At 41.8% G+C, this 15,767-nt stretch overlaps 1 long non-coding RNA gene across 1 annotated transcript in view; it reads left to right on the top strand.

Annotated features, from left to right (window-relative positions):
• The first annotated feature begins 8,769 nt into the window (after nt 1–8,769).
• LOC148133433 (uncharacterized) overlaps nt 8,770–15,767 on the top strand; it is a 106,333-nt gene continuing 99,335 nt past the window's right edge. The window contains exon 1 of the long non-coding RNA XR_015746804.1: nt 8,770–9,025. This is a non-coding gene — a long non-coding RNA (uncharacterized LOC148133433). The remainder of the gene's footprint in view (nt 9,026–15,767) is intronic.

Below are 15,767 nucleotides of genomic sequence, written 5' to 3'. Positions count from 1 at the left end.
CCTGGTGCCAGTTCAAGATTGACAGTGTTTTCTCTGTGCTCAGTTCCCTGACTCAGATACAGAGCGTTATTTAGGATGCTTCACCCCGGAGATTGAAGGCTAACCCCAGCCATCTTCTCCTGCCCCTGTGGGGTCCCGCCATTTTCCACCAAATCACCAAATCCGATGGCCTCTCTTCCCTTTATATTGAACGCAAGAATCAGGAAAGGAGCAACATTCACCATAGATTCAGGAATACTTTATTCCAGCTTCTAAAATAATTGGCTTAAATGTTTACCTGTGAAACTTAAACACAACGACTGTGCAATTAATAAGTTTAACACTTCTGGTCAGTTCATTGTCTTTCCTCTCTCCCACTCCTCCCCTCGGATTGTGAATTTGCTCAATAAAAGATTTCCATTTTGAACTACGGTGGCTTTTATGTGTTTAATTTCGTTTTACATGAGCTGAGATTTGCGATGACTCGATGATTGCCTGATTTTGACCCCCACTGGCCGATTACTCCGAAGAGGAGCATTAAAATTGAAAACAATTGGAGCGTAAAGTGAATATGGCCTGGGTGGGGGCACAATGTCTGGAGATGAGGTTCTTGGCTACGGAGTTAATCTGTGCAGGGTGGTGATGGGATTGTGCGTTTAAGTAGCGGTTGGTGTATGTTTTCTTCCAGTGGATGGTGTGTTCTAGGGCAGGGGTCCCCAACCACCGGTCCGCGGACCGGTACCGGTCCGTGGAACAAGTCCTACCGGGCCGTTGGTTTGCTGGGCGCCGCCATCTTTTTTGATGAAAAAGTGCTTCCGGTGAGCTTTTCCGGGTAGAAAGCTCACTGGAAGCACTTTTCATCAAAAGATGGCGGCGCCAGCCTCGATGAGCTTTTCCGGGTGAAAGCCATTTCTACCCAGAAAAGCTCACGACGCTATGCCGCCATCTTTTTGATGAAAAAGTGCTTCCGGTGAGGTCAACCGAAAGCACTTTTTCATCAAAAAGATGGCGGCGCCAGCTGATGCCGGTCACCGGCGCCAGCTGATGCGCTGGCCGCATAAAAAAGGTTGGGGATCACTGTTCTAGGGAGCCATTGGTTTTTTTGTAAATTAGGACGTCCAGGAAGGGAAGTTGGTTGTTGGCTTCTGTTTCCATGGTGAATTGTATTTTGGGATGTAGGCTGTTGAGGTGTGTGAGGAAGTTGTCCAGTTTTTCTTTCCCGTGTGGCCAAATTAATCAAAAAATAGCAATACAGCCAACCAGCCCGCTTACAACAGAGCCAGCACACCACACCTCCCCACCAGTATTTATAGAGAGATGGCAGCTCCAATCACACTTTGCTCGCACAAGCACGAAGCCCAAAGCACCAGCCTGAAGATGGTGAGTGGGACCTCATCAAAACGTTGCCAAGATACTCTCAATCTTACACAGGAAAAGACCGGAAGACGCCAAGACCTGCACACACACACACATATACGCGTGTGTGTGTGTGTGTGTGTGTGTGTATGCAGGTGTGAACAGTCCTTAAATCCTTTTATAAGATTTGCCACCGTCTATTCTTTCCTTTAATGGTAAGCAATCAGAATGTGATTGTCCAATGACAGATCAGCATTTGGGGCATGGCTGTTTGCAGGGTGATCTGGAAAGTCAAGATGATCAGCATATATCAAAAGGTGGGGATCTTCAGTTGCATGTTGTAACAGTGACATGAGATCCAGTGAACTGCAAAATGTGGCTCTAGGATCAGGGAGACCCCATATCACATCCCATATGGGCCACTCTACTCAAATCACTTTTTCTCTTAATCAAACCTTTAGATTTAATTGGGAATAAAATAGGATCAAGAATAAAAACACAATATGAATTTAATAAAGATAACTGGGATAAATACTAGGGAGCTCTTTCATACCTAAAAAAATATTATTATTTTCTGTTTATATGTCTAGAATGTCCTAATCTCTTCTGTTTGGTACTCAAATGTATTCTGTCTCTCCCTCCCTCCCTCCCTCCCTCTCTCTCTCTCTCTCCCCCCCCTCTTCCTCCCCCCTCTCTCACACACAGAGTGAGAGAGTCTGTATTTTTCTTTTTTTAACTTGGAGACATACAACCAGACAGCCAAGGATACATTTGAAAATTGGCTAAGATTACTATCTACCAACCCACTGAAAAAAATGAGCCAAGAAAATCTCAGTAGGAAATGAACTTGAGGAATGAATGCTGACCAAGTTTTATTGACAAAGAAAAAAAAAGCACATGGCTGATCTTAGTCTCAAGTGATTAATACAGAAACTAAAAGGTGGTAATGCAAGAAGCCAGCCATAAAATACTCCCATCACAGTGTCACCATCATAGAGATTTAGACGGCAGGTTTATAGCAAAGACCTTTGGGAGGTTTCTCTGTGGAGGAAAGCCAAATGAGAATGAATGCATCCCCTACTACAGCCCAAGAGCTGTCTTGGGTATTGCTTGATATGCTAGGCTGGAGGGGGGGGGGAAGGTAAAGAGGAGCAAGAAATTAGAAAAGGAAATGCATTCAGAATCGTCACACTTTCTAATTTCATCATTCACATCTTTGAATAAGAAGCACTGAAGCAAAAATTAAATTTACTTTTTAGATGTGGATTTTTAAGGTATTTTGGAACTAAAACCTCAATTTCTGAGGGGCTTAAGTTGTTTTGGAATTCAGTATTATAGGGTAGGCAGTGAATTCTCTTAAGTTGTCAAACCCCAGGCAAGCTTCCCATTGTATCAATGAAATGCTATAGGATACAAAATGTCATTGTATATTAACTATAAGAATTGAAAACCTATTTTGCCTGAGGATTCATTGGGTTCTTTCAAGTCAAAGGTCTTACTCTCTATTCTAATACAGAACATATTTTCCAGATCAGGCCAAAAGTTGTGATTAGCATGACATCTACTTCACATGGGGAAAAATTCAGTTCATTGAATTATGAAAAATCAACAGAAGAAAATCCACTAATATAGCCCTCCCTAGCTGTACCCCTTCCCACTGCCCTGGGATTATGGAGTATGTTTAGAGGGTACTGAATGCTTATTTTCCATTGAATGGTTGAGGACGAAAAATAGAAAAATGTAGTATTTAGAAAAAAGTATTTCAGTGGATGGAACCCTTAGCATGAACACTTCTTGCTGTAACATTTGATGGCAGGTCCAATAAATCTTTCTTCACCTCTTTCTGAACACCCCTGGAATTTTCCACATTATCATAGTCAATTTGATTAAAAGCAGTTGTGTAACCCACCCAACCTCAATCACTAATGGGTGGAGATGGGGTTGGGGATTAACCAGGGGTGGGATTCAAAAATTTTAACAACTGGTTCTGTGGGCATGGCTTCGGTGGTGGGTGTGGCTTGGTGGTCATGTGACTGGGTGGCCATGTTATTGGCTGGGTGTGGCCAGCTCAATATCACTCACATTGAGGCATGCATCTCTTCACCTGGCCTCTCATGACTGTGGGGATGCTGCAACAATCGTAAGTGTGAAAAATGGTCATAGGTCACTTTTATCAATGCCTTTTATCAACTTTGAATGGTCACTCCACACAAGCAAAGTACCAGCAAAGGAGGGGAAAAAAAACTCCAGAGAAGTTCCTGAGTCAGGAAGTCTAGTCTTGCCAAGAATGTAATAAGGGTTAATGGAAAGGCAGTTTCTGTAAGCAACACCAGAATGTTTCCTTCCTGCCTTCCTTACAGGATTAGGCCAGTAATTTCTTCTAACAACTGGTTCTCCGAACTGCTTAGAATGTTAATAACTGGTTTTAACAACCGGTTCTAGCAAATAGGTGCGAACTGGTAGAATCCCACCCCTGAGATTAACCCTTTGCAATCCATGCACTTCCTTCTGAAATCTTGGAAAGCCATTAGTAGAAACAAAAGGCACTTTTATGATGGGATGTTCATTGGAAAAAACCATCATTATAAAGGGTTTAGCACTCTGTTGATGGTGCTGATCTTAAGCAGTGATCCCAGAGATCATTTTTCTTTTTGAAAAGAAAACCCAAATGTGGCATTCAAAGACATTTATTTATCAAATTTATATGCTGCTCATCTCGCAGCGGGAGGCGACACTGAGCGTCTGTACCTTGAGCTAAGTGGACAGCCTGAGGTCAGAAGCTGCAAGAATTATTTAGGACAGAGAATCATTGCTATTCTAATGACTTTCCCCCCATTATTTGAGTAGTCAAGGGGAACATTGAGTGATTTGACTGCATGCCATCAAATCAAGTGAACCAGGCCTGGAGATGCCCAACAGCAATCTGAATGAATTTAGCACGCATGTGGAATATGTGCTGCAATTCAGCAGCAAGTAGGATTGTGAGGCTGTAGTGTAGGATTTAGAATAGAGATCAGCATAGAAGATTGGGGCAAATATTGTCTGAAGGTGGGGCAATTACCACCTCATGTGTTATTTTTAGACAACTTCCGGGACCCCTATGGCACCCTTGCAAATTTCATTACCGCAGCTCCATATAATTCTGTCCCATTCCATCCAGCCCAGCTCAGCATCAGTAGTTGATCATTTTCCCTTTTCACATAGTCATGTTCTGGGTCCAAATGGAAACCTTCGCAAGTCTGTTGCTCACCCAAGATACTTTGCTTTAGGTTTTCTCAAATTAAGGATTTGCTGAAAGTAGCTATCAGAACTGCTGGATATTATATGGCATTACACATTAGCAACCAAATAATGCAAAAATATTGATGGTTAGGTATGAAGTACGGAAATTAGGTACAGAAAAACATATAAACAAACTAGGTACCAAAATTTGTACGGCAGAATTTGGGGAGATTTTTCATGGCCAGTTTGTTTCTGTAGCAGTCTCTTCTAAATTGAGGCATCTGTTGCATGTGAGAGGTAGGTTCATTTCCTCACCTACCATCGCGGAAATTCATTTGGTGAGCTCACATACTAGTCTTTGAAATTAAGTGCTTCCCAAACTGTCCTTAGCTACTTGAAGCGAGCACTGAGCAAAGTGGGGTTGCAGGTAAAAGTTGCTGCCTTCAAAGCTGTAGGATGTATTTTTAGACTCCCTGTGTTGTCATGGCTGCCCGTTAAACTCATTTGATTGACAGTTAGCACATCTGGAATACCAGTACCTGGACACGTAGGAGATGGCAGCAGCAAGTTAAGGTGTTCCATTTTTCTTTGCCACCATCTAGTGGAGATTGGGGGCCCAGGTAGGCTGTACCTGTTTGATTGTCCTTCAGAGACGCTTAAATTATAGGCAAAATGGGATGTTAGATTTCAGGAAAAAAAAAAAGGAGAGAAGCAAAGAGGAGCATTACGTATGCAGCACAGCTAGGGTTTTTCCTTTTTCTTTTGTGGCACTGATCCTCTCATGCTGCTTTCGGGGTGGGTGAGACACAATAGCAGGGAAGGGTTAGTGCCATGATTTACAAAGAAATATGGATCTGCAGGACTTGTCTTTCACAACCATGCTTTAATTTTAGATTGCACTTCAAAGTTACTCTTGTCTTAGGAGGAGGAGGAAGAGAAGAAAATCCTCCGTTTATGGTTTGATCTTTAGATTACTGTAGTACTAGATTTATTGTCTATTACAGAGTGCACTATGGTAATTTATTTTACTGGAAAAGAATACATTTGTATCTCTGAGGACAGTGTTTCATTACCTTGTGAAATTCATTCCTGCCCTGTAAAGAATAGGAAGTCTATACTCAATAGCAAAATCTTTTTATTTGGAAATCAAGCCAACTTGTTTTCATTGAAGATTTCCCTCAGGTGTGTGTGCACTGGATTTCAGCCTTAATTGACTCAGCCATTTTGCATACAGAGACAAAGCTGGCTTTGCCACATCTAGTAATCCACAACTGCAACTAAGAATGATTACTATCCAGATATTACTAATAGGTATTGTATGTGGCTCAAACACTTTAAAGTTTTGGAGTGTTTCTGAACATGAAGCAAATTAAGTTCCTATATAAAAATGTTAAATGTCTATTAGTTAAAACTCTTGCTTTGTTCTTTTCTGACATGTCTAGCCAAAAAGCAACAGACTGCACGGGCCTAAATTCAGTGAGCCACTGGGAGCTTTCTTGGCTTGTGAGGGCCACAAGTGCTGAATGAAATGAACAACTTGGTCTGATCAGTCCCTTTTGTTATAAATGCCTTCATGTGTCGTTTTATTCCCTCAAATCCTTTTCAGAGATCTTGGAAACATGGTTAAAGGTGATAAGAATGCTGTCTGCTCCTTTCAAATAGGACCTGAACAAGGAATAGAGGCAACATTAGTGCCTTGCTTGTAATCAACCAGTGAAGCTATGTACTTGGGTCATTGTCTGCCTCTGTTGTTTCATGCATAAACTCCTGAGCATCATAATGAAAATCTCTTATTTTTGTCTATTTTAGGCAGGTGGACAATCTTCCATCCAAAGGGGTTTTCCTTGCATCCACCTAAGCATCATCACAGAAAGGGATAGGTCTTCTTTACAAAAAGATGTAATTGTTGAAACATTTTCTGTAATTGTTTATTTACAGTTAAATTTCTATGCTGCCTTCTCATGCTATATTTCAGAAAAAAATTATCTACACCAGCTTACATTCCTGGAATTGCATGCGTGACAGATTTCCTCCTACTAACAGTTTTCTTTCTGGTTTATCTAGAGCAGGAGGACCGACCCCCGCCCCAACTTCCAAACAAAATGGTGGGAGAACAATATCAGTATGTTAAGCCACCAGTAGTCTTAACACACCTATGTTATAATTGCAAAGCCCCCCCGCCCCTGCATTAAAATGGCCCTAAATCCTGTCCACCGTGCCACATTCTACCTACTATCATGCCTCCAATGGAAAGAAAGGATTAAAAAGTGTGTTCCCACCACAAACCTTTTGTCCAGGGGTGGGATCTGACTGGTGTAACTACCGGTTTGGTGATTTTACATTTTGCGCGCATGTATATTGTCTTCATCTAGCTGCCTGGACAGCTGAGCAGCGCTGTGCGCGGGTGCACAGCGGTTGGAAAAGCCCTTGTTTCCTGCTTTTTCAACCGCAGCTGTGTCACACAAAGCAGCTGCGGTTGAAAACGCAGGAAATAAAGGTCAGGTAAGAGCCCGGGTGGGCAGGTGGGCCAAAACAGCAGCAGACATAGAACCGGTTCTATGTATGCTCTCTGTTTGCTGCTTTTCAGAGCAGCCACTTCTACAGAAGTGGACAGAACCGGTAGAATCCCACCCCTGCTTTTGCCTATCCCTTATATAAAGTATTCTTTATTTCTTCCTAATTCTTACTGTGTGTTTGAATGCCATCCAAATTCACCCTATATTTGAGTCCAGTGTCACCTGCTAAGTGAAAGGATAGTTGCTGGGTGGGCGTGACCTCCTTCCTGCCCCTCCACCTGCCCCCCATTAGTCAACAGGGCATTCCGATAAAGGTTGAGTCCCGGGCACAGGAAGAAGTGCTATTGCTTGGATAGTCTTTCTTCAGGAGGTTTCCACTGTGGTAGTTTTCAACACCCCACCTCTTCAATGGTAGTATTCTACTGGTTCTGCCCAGTTCAGCCGAGCTGGTAGCAGCGATGAGCAACAGAGACTGAACCAGTTCTCGCTGCCACTCTGCTGTTGGGCCCACCTGCCCGCCCGGGCTCCCATACTCACCTTTTATCCTCTGAATTTGAAGCGCAGCTGCTTTGGGTGGCACAGAAGAGTGCCGCACGGCAGCTGCTGAAGTGACCTGGATCATGCAAGCTTGCAGGACGTGAGTTAGAATGGCTCTGCGCCTGCGCAAAGTGTGCACACGCAGGGGTGGGATTCTACCAGTTCGCACCTATTCGCTAAAACCAGTTATTAACATTCTAAGCAGTTCGGAGAACCGATTGTTAGAAGAAATTACTGGCCTAATCCTGTAAGGAAGGCAGGAAGGAAGCATTCTGGTGTTGCTTACAGAAACTGCCTCTCTGTTAACCCTTATTACATTTTTGGAAGGACTAGACTTCCTGTCTCAGGAACGTCTCTGGAGTTTTCCCCCCCTCCTTTGCTGGTACTTTGCTTGTGTGGAGTGACCATTCAAAGTTACAATGGCACTGAAAAAAGTGACTTATGACCATTTTTCACACTTATGATGGTTGCAACATCCCCACAGTCAACAGAGGCCAGGTGAGGAGATGCGTGCCTCAATGTGAGTGATATTGAGATGGCCACACCCAGCCAATAACATTTAATGGATAGGTGATTAATGAATATATAGCCACGTCCACCCAGTCACATGACCACCAAGCCACGCCCATCAACTAAGCCACGCCCACAGAACCGGTTGTTAAAAAATTTGAATCCCACCCCTGGGCACACGTGTGCGCACAAAGTGTGTGCATGCGTGCAAAGCGCGCCCACCAAGCCACACCCACCGAACCAGTGGTAAAAATATTTGAATCCCACCAATGCACCCCCCTCAATTTCAAAGACAAAGTTCCATTCTCAGTGGTGGACTACAAACCAGCAGGTTGTGAGACAGCCTATTCGTCCTTGGAGTGCCTGAGAGAGAGAGAGATAACCTTGGAATTGTGAAATTGCATGTCCGTTTCTTGGAGTCTTGCAAGGTGTTCTCAAAGAGTTTTTCTTCCCCCCCCCCCCCCCCCACGTCACTCTCCAGCTTCTGACTCCCCACGGCCTCTGCAGGCATTTCTGCAACAGTCAATAAAAGACCAGACAAGCAGACGGCTGGCACTTTATTTAAACAGCACTTTGCAATCAAATATTCTTTTAAAACTGGTGATTTTTTGGGGGGGGCGGGACACATAACCAGTATTTGTATTGCATTTCTTTCAATTTGGACCAGAAGAAAATGTCATTTAAGACATCTCTAAAAACCCATATTGCACAGCGTTTGCACTGATTAAACCTTCTATTCTGTTTTTAACTGGTAATGCACATCTTTGATCTGACCGACAGTGTTACTGTATGTCTGGAACACAACCCTGAATAATTTGGAGGGTGAAACTTGGAAGACTGTATTAAGAATTACTTCTCCATGGAGTAGCATGGATGCTAGATCTTAGTTGCAAACATACCACAGAGTAAGTCTGGACTTATTTCTGATCAGAAATCCTTAGCAGTATTCTAATTGGCTGCACATAATTGGCTAATTGTCATTATTCTTGCTCAATATTTTTCTCCTGCATTCTTTACCCTTTCTTGCTTTTCTTGTCAGATTGGATTGTAAATTGACGATGCAGGGAGTTCCTTTTTGTAAACAACATGTTAGACCTTTGATTCCATTAGCAAACCCAAATCCTGGACAGGCAGATCTGATTCCTGCTGATTGTACAGGCAGGACTCAGGTTTTGTTGTTGTGTCTGTTATTTGTGGCCAACTCACACTCCTTTCTGGAAATTTTACTGAACATTTTGTAACTCAGGCTGTTTCCAGATAGCGGAGTACCATAATGCAGCATTTAGAGTTCTCTAGCAAACAGCTTTGCAGAAGCAATTTAGAAAGGAAGATATGCCTGGGGGAAAAAGAATATTTCAGGGAGCTTTGTGTGAATTATAATCCCTTGTTTCGACTATGCAACCAGCACTTCCCTTGCAACACTCAGCCTGCAGTGGGAAATTGACTGAAGGGCTGTAGGACTCAAGAGACTTCTATAGTTACCAGCTCAGACTTCTCTGACCTTCTACAATAGTTTTGTGCCACCTGCGAATGTCCTCATTGCTGCATGCCATCTTCCCCCAGGGAGTCATCCAGTCATCCCTTTAATGGGCCAAAAGGGAGAATGTATTCAGAGTTTTTGCAGCGTGAATTCAGCTCCAGAAAAATAAACACAGATAGCTGATGCTTCATTTAACGTCTTTATAAACATAATAAGTAAATTTTACAAACCAGTTGTAGATTTCTCCAACATGGAGAAAACTCAAACAGAAACATGTTGCAAGTTCAGAGCTTCATCAGAAACTCAACGGCTCAGAAACAGACATCAGTTTCACTTTAGTTCACCAGGCAAGCAGAGGAGAGAAGCAGTTTCATTTCAATAGACAGACTCAGAGCTCAACATAGCTTCAGAGCTGCAGAGCTTAATATAGAGCCACGCCTAGGCTACTTTTAGTTTCAGTTTTCAGCCTAGGCTACTTCTAGTTTCAGTTTCCAAACAGTCCTCATTGGCTGACTTAGTTGCTATGCCTATTCATTTGCTGACCTTGTTCCCAAGCTCTATTCCAGTTCATGAATATACCCTGACAGAATGTCAAAAATGGCAGCTAGTTAGTGCTCTGCCCTTCCTTCACCCTTTGCTTGCTGTGGGTTTTTTGTTTTCCCACCAAAGTGGTACCTATTAATCTACTTGCATTTGCCTGCTTTTGGACTGCCAGGTAGGCAGGAGCTGGGGAAAGTAACAGGAGCTTACCCCATTGCACGGTGCTCAGGTCTTGACAAGCAGTGTCTTTAACCGCTGAGCCTTCGTGACCTCTGGTTATACCAGTAATTCCGTTGAAATTGAATATATTTGCCTGGATTCCTTGCAAATTTTGACACTGTTTCAGCCAAGTGTTTTAAGCCATAGACAGCATCTGGCAGCTATACAAAGCTCTGCTCTGAAAATCTCTAATTGAAGAGGTTCTAATAATCCAAATAATCACAACTGCTGGTATTTCTCCCCACCACACCAGCAGCCTTTCAGCAACGTATTGTGTCCTCTTTTTCATCCTCAGCCAAGTCAAATTGAATTCGTTTTGAAATCGGGGGGGGGCTTTGAATGCAGTTTCTTCTTCTGACCAGATTGGGGATGAAATATGGATAGGGGAATTCCTCCTCCTCCTCCTCCCAGCTCATCCTGAATGGACAGCACCATCCTTTCGTGAGTGAATGTAAACGATGCCATCTGCAGACGGCCCTGCTCCCCTCCCTTCCCTTCCCCGCTTCAGTTCCCTTAAGGGAGAGAAAAGTCATTAAGCACTGCAGTAAGAGCTGATTCAGGCCACTGGAGTTTAGCCCTTTCAGAAAATGTGTTTGGGAGGGATGATGGAAGAGAGACTGCAGAGTCGGCTCACTGCTGACCTGCTGAATTATGACTTTAATGCAGTCACTTTAATAACTTGCTCTAGCTCCAACCACCAGATGCAATTTATGGCAGATCAGGCGCCCGAGCATTTTTCCTTTCTCTGAAGACTAAGCAGATATCTGATGCCTCCCTCTCCTCCCCCAAAGCCTATTACTTTCCCCTCTTCACTCTGCAAATGGAAAAAACGTTGTGTCTGTGTGATTTTTCTTTCCCCTGGCCTTGTTTTCAGGAAATGGTGGAAAAGGAGACGCTAACACTCACAGCGGAACAAAAACTCCTTTTCCAGTCCTCTCTTAGGCCCCAGCCAGGAAATCTGTGTAGCCTTATCTTCTCTCTCTCTCTCTCTCATTCTCTGGCGCTTTAATATCTTGCTTGGGCAACGGAGGAGGCAAACAGAAGAATAGACTAACTAAACAAATGGCACACTAAATATTGTGTAGTTATAGGATTTTTCACAGCGCATATCTGCCCAATCTTTCAGCAAATCCAGGATGATGTAATGCTGGTGTCTGGGACTGGCAGAAAGCTCCACTGTGCACAGATGAAGGAGTCTTTATAGTAAAATGTGACATGCTAGAGACTTTAACTCAAGTAAGTTTCCTTCATTGAATGCAACTCCCAATAAGGTCAATGACATGTTGTTGGTGGCAAAGTGGCAATGGTTTGCCATGTACTTTCTTCCATGATGTTTTTTTTTAAACTTCCCAGTCTGTAGACAGGCTACATTATAGAAACTCAGGGCATGTAAGTATGTAAAAGTTACAAACACACACACACACACTTAATGATTACAACTGGTCAGCGGAGCAGAATTTGGAAGCATCTGGGGATCATAGAAAAGGCTATGGCTAAATTTCTGGTGCATGAGTTGAATTTGACAGATGGACCTGGAACTTAGAGAATTGGGAATTAGACAGAATCAAATGTGCCTTTCTCCATCTTTCAGAATTTGATCTCAATAGGGAGCTTTAGGGAAATAACCTGAGAATCAACCAGGAGCAAATTCAAGCACTGAGAACATTTAAAGTCCTGTCTCTACGGCTCTCCCCTAATGGCCATCCAGTTTTACTATAATGCTGTCTCTACAAATTGTCTCTTGGACCTGTTTTATTCTCCGGTACCTACTATACTTTACCCATTTCTTTCACCCCATCCTTTACATGAGGGGTAGACTACTTTTTGATGGCCAGGAGACACACCTACCATCCTTTTAGAGGTTGAGGTCAAAGTTCAAGTGCAGGGAAATCATTTTGAAGTTTACCATCTGATGCAAACTAGGCATATTTTATACTTTTCACCTATTTCCTGATCAGAATGGCAAGAAATTCTACTATCAGTTTTACACAATTGTGTTCAGAGTTGCCTTCAAGGACAGAAAGGGAATTCAAATGGTCTATTCTGTTGTAATGTGTACAATTTCACTTCAGCATAGATGAAGCCAGTTATACTGCATTTCTTCTATTTGTTAGGATGATCTGTGTCCTGGATTTCTTTTTCAAAGCACTGTCTTGACAGCATTATTGTTTAGAAGGAACAGTTCCTCCTGGCTGGAGTTCCCTAAAGGAGTCTAAAGTAATTTATACGTGCCTTCCCTCAGGCCTGTAATCAGCCTAAACATTGGAAGGAGCTGAAAAAGTAAGGGAAAGCTTATCTGATCCTTTAAAGGGTATTTCAAATTGGGGTTGGGGGCAGAGGAAAAATTAGAGGCAGAGAGCCTGGGCCTTCTCTCGTTGTAGACCTGCTTGTCCATCAAAGAAAGCCCAATTGGTTAGTTTCTTGCACATGAATTGGTGTATAGTTTATTATCTTCTTGAATTAATATTCATATGCTTAATCAGTTGAATATCTTTAATCAGCTGGGAAAGATTGAGGGCAATAGAAGAAGAGGACGACAGAGAATGAGGTGGCTGGATGGAGTCACTGAAGCAGTAGGCATGAGCTTAAATGGACTCCAGAAGATGGTAGAGGACAGGAACTATGGGGGCACGATGGGTCGGACACGACTTTGCAACTAACAACAAAATCAGTTCTAAAAATGTGCCACTTCTCTTACTTCTAAATTTCAGAGATCTACTATGTTCTTGTCAAAGGGCTTGGCTCTCCTACAACCTTGTTTGGTTCATTAGGTAATTTGTATAACCATATGCTACTCCATTAACCTCCACTTGGAGCTCCAGGAGGGAGGGAGAAAATATCATAAATATATTCTAGTATGATCAATACATTACATTGCTTTTTCATAACATGAAAAGCAAGAAATCCAGACCCCCCCACTCCAAAATTTTAAATAATTTTCATTAAAAAAGAAAGTTATTTATAGAAACAGAAGTTATATTTTACTCAGCCCTTCATTTCTCCAGAATGAAATAGTCTGTCAGTTTCAGTATCAACAATGGCGTCCTTCAAAGAGATTCTGAAAGGGGTCTGACTTTATGAAGTCTTCAGATATTTACTCTTGTGGTAGAGCCCTACTGTTACTGGAAATAAAGATTTCCAACAGTTATGACTTTGAACTTGGCTAGTTCAACCCTTGAATAATATTTTACTTTCACGACTAAGGAAGCATTTCCTTCAAGAATTAAAATTAGAAGATGATAACACACACTCATGTGGGATGCAAGATCCTATGCCCTTGTTCAGAGACAAATGTAAATTATATGTGTTGTTTTGTAAGAGGTTAAGCCAAGGTTTAGAATTAATTGACCTTATTTTTTTCTATATTAGAAAAACATTATCTTGATTACAATAATATTCATTTCCTTCTCCTGTAGAGAATGCATACTGATTGCTGGTTTCTCATTCTTTGCTATTGAAATTCTGGAAAAATGATCTAATCAGTCTGCTTTTTATTCCATTCCTCAACTGTCTTTCTGATTTTATTGTATGTGGTAAAATTTTAACTTCAGTCAAGAGTAAACAAATAGGCACTGAGGTTTATTTTAGCTATATTTTGATTTTTTTTAAAAAAGCATTTGTGGTCTCATTCATATGTAAATAATAGGCCAGAAACTCTGGTTCATAAATTAAAGTGGCTGGTTCATGTATCACACTAAAGTAAAAATAAATCATATTATCGCTTAACATGATATGTGAACTTATCCAAGGCTACAGCTATCTGGACTATAAAAGTTGGAGGACTTGTAGGTGACAGCAAAGAGATATGGGGAAATTAATAGCTGCCATTTAGTGGCTGTTCTAACATTTGCAGACCTGATATGGAAGCCCTAAAATCATCCAATGGTTGCACTTGGTTTCTCCATACAGGCGTGTCCAGATATGGATTCTTCATTTCTTTGGCTATGCTGGCTTGACGGTACCATGCTGAAGATGTTTTAACAGAATAACAGAATTGGAAGGGGACTTTGGACGTCTTTTAGTCCAACCCTCTTCTCAAGCAGGAGATTCTATACCATTTCAGACAAATGGCTTTCCAATTTCTTCTTCAAAATCTCCAGCACTAACAACTTCTGGAAACAAGTCATCCCATTATTTTTCTCACTGTCAGGAAATTTCACCTTACTGGAGTTCTAGGTTGGTTCTCTCTTTGATTGCTTTTCATCCATTGCTTCTAGTTCTACCTTCAGGTGCTTTGGAGAATAGGTTCACACACACACACACACACACACACACACACACACACACACACACACCTTTCTTGTGGCACCCTCTCAAATATTGGAACACTGCTATCATGTCTTGTCTCTTCTGCTTTTGGTACCTTGGAATCCTTAACAATATTGGTTACCACTTTCAGAAGGCAGTGTAATGAATTTATTAATTAAAGTTTCTTTGAAAGCAGGGTCAAACTCTTTGTAAATTCCAAAGTTGTGCCATGATATTTGTGCATGACACAGAGAAGCTCCCTGAGGATGGACTACAGCACGAGTCTGAAAACCCAGAAAACAAAACCTCTGGTCTCAGTGAGCAACCCAGATTGGATGCTGCAACATTATCCTGAGACACGTATATTCACTTTCATTTATGATATTTAAACCACATCTACATATTGAAAGGTTTCCTCACCTGGAAGTGAATGGAGGCACATAGATTAGTTTGCAATTCTCACTCAGAATATCCGCACTATTTCCCCATTTACAGGTGTAGTTTATGATTTATATTGCTGTATTTTGGATGAAAGATTTGACAAAAATAGATTTGAACACGTCTGGTGTGTACGGTCGTTCATTCTACACCTTTTTTTCTCCAAAACTGTTTTACCTGTTTCTAAATGTCTTGCTTGCACTTCATGCTGACTTTTAAATGATTCTGTTCTGTTTAATGGAGCCTGGAAGTGCATAATAAGCACATAGAGCAGAAAGCTTGTGATTCAGAAAATTTGCCTGTAATATTCCTTTTCAGCCGTTGCCATAGGTACCAGCTTCTTCTAAACACAGTTCTGGAATGCAAGGAGACTGGAAGGGCATTCCAGTTAACACTCCCCTACTTTTTTTTAACACACACCCACACAAACACACACCCACACACAGAGAGAGAATCAGAGAGAATAAATAAATAAATAAATGAAGAAATAAATAAATAAATAAATAAATTTGTTCTTTATTACATTCAATTTTTTCTTTATCCTGGGTCTTGTGCCTTGATCACATACAAAGCTACTGTAATGGGTTGTGTTTTGAGCCTACAAAATACTATGTGCAGAATGCTGAGGAAAAAAAATCAAATATGCCAGGTCAATTCTCAATAACACGTTTAGTTATGGCACAAGACATTTGTAACCAGACGACACACCTTTGAATGGAAGC

The sequence above is a fragment of the Notechis scutatus genome, chromosome 1, assembly GCF_049901735.1.
Source record: "Notechis scutatus isolate UNSWTSFEM ecotype Mainland chromosome 1, rNotScu1.2, whole genome shotgun sequence".
Lineage (NCBI taxonomy): Eukaryota > Metazoa > Chordata > Lepidosauria > Squamata > Elapidae > Notechis > Notechis scutatus.
Note: the sequence above shows the minus strand (reverse complement) of the source record. Positions and strands in the feature narration are given on the sequence as shown.